Consider the following 8243-nt stretch of genomic DNA (forward strand, 5'->3'; position numbering starts at 1 on the left):
TTTGGGGTGAGAAGCGGTGTGTGAAAGTGGAAAACATACAAATGGAACTCAAATGACCGAACGAGCAATAGAAGAGCTGGGGGAGAGTGGGGTGAAATGTCTAGCCCAATAATAAGCAATGATAAAAATGGAGGGAGCAGAGGTGCAAGGAGCTCTGCACGGATAGGGTTAATAAAAAAGCCAAGTGGGGCAGTAGGAATTGGGAACCAATGGATGACCTGGGTGTTGCAAAGTCATCCTTACGCCCTGAGCACCCACATTTGTTGCTGACTGGTACTGGTAGTAAATGACTCTGATTTTCCCTGGGCTCTGCTTAACCAGGCCTAGGGCCAGTGCCAGTGACATGCTGAAAACACACTTAGAATACAGTGAAAACACCTACATACAGTAGGGTACACTAGGGGTTAGGATACCCCTATGATTGGCATGACCTCCCATATAAGGCCCTAGTACATAATAGGGCAGGGAATCTAAACGTCCTTTAAGTCCCTAGAATATAATACGGCATGGCAGCTTAGAGGATGGCAGTCCTTTCTGCACTTGCATGTGTGCACTGCTGAGAGCGGAGGTCAGTTTAAAAGCATCCCTGTGTTGCAAGACTGCTTTTAACATGTGAATTGTGCCCACACTCGACTTCGGTGTTTGGGGCACTTAAAAATGAATAAACTATACTGTTTCCAATACTGCCAGGATATACATTTTATTCATACCCGCATTAACACATTCCCATATTCACATGATCTTTATTAGGAGATCACTGCTGGAAAATAAACGGGTGGGGGTCTGCCCTAAAATTACATCTGACCACAATACAGTTATGCTGACTCTGCAGAAGCAATTTTAAGTTAGAAAAGTGCCCCAGGCTTTTTCATTTCCCAGACACTTATTTAGCAATCCTGAATACCAGGTATATATTAGAAGGGCACTGAAGGAGTATCTGAATAACAATCTTGGCACAGCTAATATTGCAAGTGTATGGGACTGTATGAAAGCATTTGTTAGGGGGGAGACTCTGCAGTTTATTTTAGCACAAAATCGGCAGGCAGCAGAAGTGGCAGAACCGGACCGGCGTGAGTACTTAGACTTAGAGTGCCAACACGCTGGGGCAATGGGAGTCAGGGAACCAGGGTCTCAGTCAATATATCTTCGACTGTAAAAAAGCTTGATCTAAAGTCAATAGAAGGCTATTGTATAAAATCGCTACTAATTATCATAAGCATAAAATCCTGCAATATGAATACGGGGAGAGAGTGGGGCGGGAGCTGCCTCTTCAGATCGCCGACCAAAAGGCCAGGTCTAACATTAAAATCATTAAAGGGGAGGACAGCCTATCTTTTACTCAACCACAGGATATAGTGATGCAGTTTAGATTGTTTTATGCCAACTTATGTTCTGCTGCCTCCCCATTTAGTCAGCATATCTGTCATGAGTATCTGCAAGAGAGTCGCCTGCCTCGACTTGACTCTTTGGATGCCGACGAATTACAGAAAGATATAGAGCTAATTGAAGTTGAAGATGCTATTAAGTCCCTACCTTCCGGAAAAGCGGTTGGTGAGGATGCTATCCCGCTTGAATTTTTATAAAGCTTTCAGAAATATATTGGCACCAGCATATATGCAATTGACTACTGATATTACTAATGGGGGCGACGCTCATCTCTAAGCTAGTATCAAAGCAACAGCATATCTTTGTTCCTGGCAGAGACACAATGGCCCATATTATTACTGCCATAGCTGCCTTTGACGTGACTTGCAAACTTAACAAACAGATTGGCATGGTTATGCTCGACGCAGAAAAGGCATTTGATAGAGTGGCCTGGCAGGCCTTATGGCTTACAATGGCGTCATTTGGTCTCAGCCCCAGGTTCATCTCTTCTGTACAGAAGCTGTATAAGAAGCTGGTCGCTGCAATTAAATTGAATGGAATGACATCAGCCATTTTTGATGTTCAACGAGGTACACGGCACGGATGCCCTTTGTCCCTGCTGCTGTTTGCCTTCTATATCAAGCCATTAATAAGGCATTTGTTGCTCAATGGAGGGATTTCCGCTATATGTCTAAACAATATGGAACTGAAGGTTACTGGATTTGCTGATGATATCGCTGTCTTTTGTGCCAATCCTGGAGAAGCTATTACATACATCCCACAAAAGGCTGAGTAATTTGGCTCCTTTTCGGGCTACAAGCTGAATCTAGCCTAAACTCCGACAATTGTCAACTTTCAATCGGAAGCCTTGACTTTAGCATTAGGAGTCGCACAAACAGCAACTTATCTGGGGTATGTCTAAGTAGCCAGGTTGATGATATTGTAACTTTGAACTATGAACCCCTTTCTGGAGACAATATCGGCCAAACTGAGCAGTTGGCATCGGCCCCCGTTCAGCATATACGGGAGGTGTAACGTCATAAGAATGAACATTCTTCCTAAATTTTTATATTTGTATTGCTCAATACCCTTGCAGATTCCTTGGTCTTTTTTAAAGGAATTAGATAGTGTCATAGGCAGTTTCGTTTGGGCTTACAGGCGTGCCAGGAGGGCTCTCAAGTTTATTAAATTGCCATATGTACGAGGGGGTTTTAAGCTCCCAGATTTTAAGTTTTACTACTGGGCTGCCTTTGTTGGTCGAATTCGTGGCTTGCTTTGTGGGCTGGGCGCTGGCCCAACCTTGCTGTGTTATCTCTCTCTTGATAACTTTATTTCGGTCAAAAGACCATAAAAGTGCAATAAAATATGTACAGGTACAAGAATAAAACCATAAATACAGACAAAGTTTTAAAAAAAATTATTAAACAATAAATTATCATGAATATTTAGTAAGAAAAGTCTGGAGCAGGGACTGATTTGTGACATAGGTTGCCCATCACCAAGAGCCAATGTGGCATCTATTTCTTCATTTACTGCTAAAGTCTTACATGGGGGCTATGGGATTTTCATTCAACACTATAAAGTCGAGGGTCGCATTTCCTTGCAGATACTCTTCATTTTCTAGATCTGTACCTTTCCTTTGGGGAAGACCTTCTTCATCTGGGAAACATGCTTTATTCATGACTTTATTCAAGTTACCCCATACCCAGTCGCCCCTACACTCCTTGTCTTGACATTCTTTGGCATCACCGTTGATGGATGTCATTAAGGCAAACCATGCTCCGCAAGAACCATTATGGGAGAATGGAAAAGGGAAAAGAGGCAACACTCCCTTCACCTTCTGATACGGGGGAAGTCGGCCACAGACCCAGCAGTCTGTAGCATTGCTAGTCTGATGTGAATGGTGCAGCATCTGAATAAAGGTATTGTTGCGTAAGGCAAGTCGATATGATAGCTCATGGGATGGCAGATCACTAAATGTGTGCATTATAGTATCATTAGTGGAAGAGTGTAAGAGTGAGGCAATAGGAGGAAAAATAGCATGTAGTATTAAGCTGATACATATCATCGTGATGCACAGAAGAAATAGAAAAATCAAAGTCACTATACATCTACCACGTAATATTTTACAGTATTTGCTTTTCATCTTGCTCTTTTTCTCATCAGTAGTGTCCAAGATCTTATGCAAGCCAGAATACATGTTCAACCGCTTCACCACCTAGTGGACTTAATTGATCAAACGGGTTCTGACTTTTTAGATCTAAGTTTAGCTTTGTACTCCTGCTGGGGAGTCTTCTCTAGTAAAGGGGGCTCAAAGTCTGAAAAGTTTATGTCCTTTTTAAACGAATCGTTATTTCCAAAGTAGCGTTTACAATGATGAAGATGAACCCATCCTTTCCGTCCTTCGACTTTAACAGCGGTCCTCGTGGTTAATAATACCAACTTGGGCGTCTTCCACCTCGGCTCAAGAGGGCTCGTTCTATCAAAGTTCCGTATTAAAACGTAATCCCCAGGAGCGAGGGAATGTTCCTTGACCTGGGTGTTGTCAGGGAATGCGGCAGCAACCTGCGAACGACAAGAGAGTAGTGCAGACATCAAGGAAGCCAGGTAATCTGTCAGCATGTTACTGTCAACATCAGTGATCTTTTTAGGCATTGGAGTGCCCCACATATTTGGTGGTCTACCAAAGACCACTTCATAGGGAGATAAGCCTGTTCTAGAATGGGCTACCATTTGCATGTAAAAGAGGGCAACCGGCAGGGCTACCATCCAATCTACACCTTTGTCTGCGCAAATCTTTGCTAGTTTTATCTTTAAGGTCTGATTGTGTCTTTCTACAAGGCCTGCTGCCTCAGGATGTCATACACAATGGAACTTCCAGGTATACCCTAACAGAAGGGACACCTGTTTCATGAGTTCAGAGGAGAAAGGCTGACCGTTGTCGGAATATACGACACGCGGTAATTCATAACGTGGGAAAAACTCTCGCACCAATTGTCTGGCGGTAGTTACAGCAGTATAATCAGGAACTGGATAGGCCTCTGTCCATCTTGATAGTGAATATACTACTACCAGGACATATTTGTAACCTCTACATCTGTCCATTTGGATATAATCCATTTGGAGGACTTCAAAAGGATGGTCAGGTGGATGGAATCCACCTTGTTCCATTGGAATGCCTTTACCTGGATTGAATTGGCAACAGATCATACATGTTCTGACCTTTTGTTTCGCTGCTGCACGCAGGTGCTTGTTGAACCATATATTCTGTAAGCTGTCTAGCATTGCTTTCTCTCCTAAGTGTGCAGGACTATGTGCGGTATTTATGATCACTTGTACCATCGAATCAGGAAGAAACCATGTTTCTTTGCCCTTAGTCATCCAACCCTGATCAGTCAGTACCCCTCCTTGTTCCGACCATTTCTTTAATTCGTCTAGAGTAGCATGTGTCTGTATGTCTTGTACATCCTTGGAAGGATCCCTGACTGTCATGGCTTTGGTCATTGATGGTACCTGTGATTTTGTCATGTCTAGTGGGGTCTGAGCTGTCTGTTTAGCTGTTCGGTCTGCCAGATCATTGCCTTGAGAAATGGTATCTGTGGCTTTAGTATGTGCTTTGCATTTCAGGATAGCTATGGCTGTTGGTAAATGTATAGCTTCCAGAAGGGCTTGAATAAGGGGGCCATGCTGTATCTTGGCCCCGTGAGAGGTCAAGAAACCTCTTTCCCTCCATAGTACTCCGAAGTCATGAACTACCCCATATGCGTATTGTGAGTCAGTTTAAATGTTTACTCTCGGGTGCTTAGCTCTTATGCACGCTTGTGTCAGAGCGATGAGCTCTGCTGCTTGTGCTGACAGTATGTCTATTCTTTTAGTCTCTATGATTTCAGTAGCAGTGGTCACTGCATATGCTGCCACTAATTCTCCCGCCCCCGTCCTCATACATGAACCGTCAACATAGAGTGTTAGATCAGGGTCTGGGAGTGCAACATCTGTCAAGTCTTGTCTTGGTTTAGTCACGGTATGTATTACTTCAACACAGTCATGTGGGGAAACGTTTTCTGTACTGGAGGGCAAAAGAGTAGCAGGATTCAGTATGTTGCATCGTCTGATCTCTATGTGTGGTTGAAATAACGTCAACTCATAACCTGTCAGTCTCGCTACAGTCAGGTGTTGGGTTTGTGTTCGGTTCAAGAGAACCTTTACTGCGTTCGGTACTTGTACTGTCAGGGGGTGGCCCAGCACTATCGAGTCACTTTGTCTTATGGCTAAGGCTGTTGCTGCAACAGATTTTAGGCACGCAGGCAAAGCCTGTGCCACTGGGTCCAATGTACTAGAAAAATAAGCACAGGGCTTGTGTTTTCCTGCATGATCTTGTGTGAGGACAGATAGTGCTGTTCCATCCCGCTCTGTCACAAAAAGCATAAAAGATTTGTTGTAATCAGGGATCGCTAAAACTGGTGCTTGACATAAAGCTCTTTTTAATTCTTCAAATGCCACAGTGTGTTCTTGTGTCCAAGGGAGGACTTTAGTAGAAGCTACCTCCTGTGTCGTCAACTGTATTAGGGGCTTGGCTATGTAAGCATACTGGGGAATCCACTGCCTGCAATATGAAGTGAGGCCAATGAATGCACGTACCTCCTTTTGTGTCTTGGGCCGTGAAAGGCCAGAAATCAATTGAATACGTTCTGGTGTCAGGCGCCTACCCTCCTTGGATAGCAAGTGCCCAAGGTACGCCACTTGCTGTTCACAGAATTGTAACTTCGAAGGGGACACTTTGTGCCCCTTGTCAGCTAGGAAGTGTAAAACAGTGAGTGATGCATTTTCACAGTCAGTTTCCGATCGTGCAGTGATGAGAATGTCATCTACATACTGTATCAGTGCTGTAGTGGTAGGCATATGAATACTGTCTAGTTGTCTTTTGAGTGCCTGACTGTAGATGCTAGGACTTTCCGTGAAGCCCTGTGGTGCTCTTGTGAATCTGAAGCTGCGGCCTTTTAAACTGAAACCGAAAAGATATTGGCTGTCCGGATGTATTGGGATACTGAAAAAGGCGTTCTTCAGATCGATAACTGTAAAGAACGTAGCCTTCGCATCAATGGCAGTCAATAATGAAGAAATGTCCGGGACCACAGGGTACTGTGGCACCACACATTTGTTTAATTCTCGCAGGTCCACAACTAATCTATAGACGGGTGATGTATTGGGATCAGTTCTTTTAAGAATAGGAAGAACAGGTGAATTGCATATGTTTGAATCTGTCTCTATCACCACCCCTTGTGCGATGAGTTCATCGATTATTTTCAGCAACCCTACTTCAGCCTCAGGTGGAATTTTGTATTGTCTAATCCGTGGCAGCACCACTCCTTCCTTGAGGGTGACCTGGTATGGTGTAATGTTCATGAAACCTACGTCAGTCGGGCCTTGTGCCCATAGGTGCTGTGGTACATTTTGAAGCCTGATGTCAATATCTTTCATTACAAAATGGCCCTTGAAATCACGTAAATACAGTCGCACTCCTTCTGGCGAGCAACAGATAATTGCCCTCAGTTCCTTTAACGTTTTTTTGCCAAGTAAGTTTTCTGGACATGATTTAGTAAGCAGTAAGTCTGTTGTATGTATGAGTGGACCAACTCCTAAAGAGACTGGTTCTGAAACCTCATTGATAATAGGCTTTCCTGAAAAGCCCAGGGATATACTCTTTGAGCCCGAGAGGGGTGCCCCTGGAACCTCGGAATGACTGATGGTAGTTCTACTCGCCCCAGTGTCAATCAAAAACTTTTTATTTTGTCCTAGTAAACGTGCATGCACATAGGGACCCGCTTGGTCCACAGGAACTGGAATAAGGGGCAAGTCGAATTCCCTCTCTGGGCTGCTTCATGAATATGCTTGGTATTCTGGATAGTTAGTCTGAGCATGCTCATACATTTGTGTTGTGGCGTGGGCTGGTGCAGGTGCATGGACAGGCGGCGGCGGCGGTGGAAACGTGTCTGATGTCTGATGTGTGTTATTTTCTTTGGGAGGATAAGGACGTGGCTTTGTTTTACCTATAGCTATATTGTGTTTCAGGACTGCACATTCATTTACGAAGTGGCCTGGCTTCTTGCAATAATTACAGGTCCCATTACTTTGTTTCGTGCTATTCTTGTTAGTGTTTGTGTTTGCCGGTGTCGATTGGGCCACCAGCATCTTCATCTTTGTGTCTGTCATGCGTCTCTTTTCCTGGTCGTGTTCTTCTCTAATTCTGTTCTGGTGATATTGTAACATCTGTAACATTTGGGAAGGGCTGTTTGCTTGCCAAGTACTCTCAACCTTCAGTACCCTATACTTCACCTCTGGTAGGGAATTTTCTACTAGTTTGCTCACGAAAAGATGGGGATATGAATTGCTACCGGGCTTAAGACCACTATTGATAGTGAAACACTTCTCAAACCTAGAGTAAAAATCGCTAGTGTCCTCGTCTGGTTTCTGTTTACAGGCCGAAATAGCATCCCAGTCTTCTTTCTTGGTAATTAATAATCTGGGCAAAACTTGTACAAGGAGTTCAGGTAGGTCTTTAGCTCGGGGACCCAGACCAACCCCCGGGCCTCTTCCCTCTTCCTCTCTTTCCAACAGATCCCAGCTGAGCCTTTTCTCTCCCACCTCCCAGTCTTGTCCTTTCAGCTTCTCGTAAATACCAGCAGGCAATAGTACTTTTAATAACTTTAGAATGTCAGCATATGTATATTCTCCTAAGCGAAGAATGTCCTTTAGTTCTCGGTGAAAACCCCCCGGGTCTTTATCATGGGATGGTAACATTTTTTTCATTTCCAGTATCTCTAATTTTGACAAGGGGGTGTAGACATACACCCGTTGCAGTTCATTGTTTGCATCCTTTA

This window comes from Triturus cristatus, chromosome 4_1, assembly GCF_964204655.1.
Source record: "Triturus cristatus chromosome 4_1, aTriCri1.1, whole genome shotgun sequence".
NCBI lineage: Eukaryota > Metazoa > Chordata > Amphibia > Caudata > Salamandridae > Triturus > Triturus cristatus.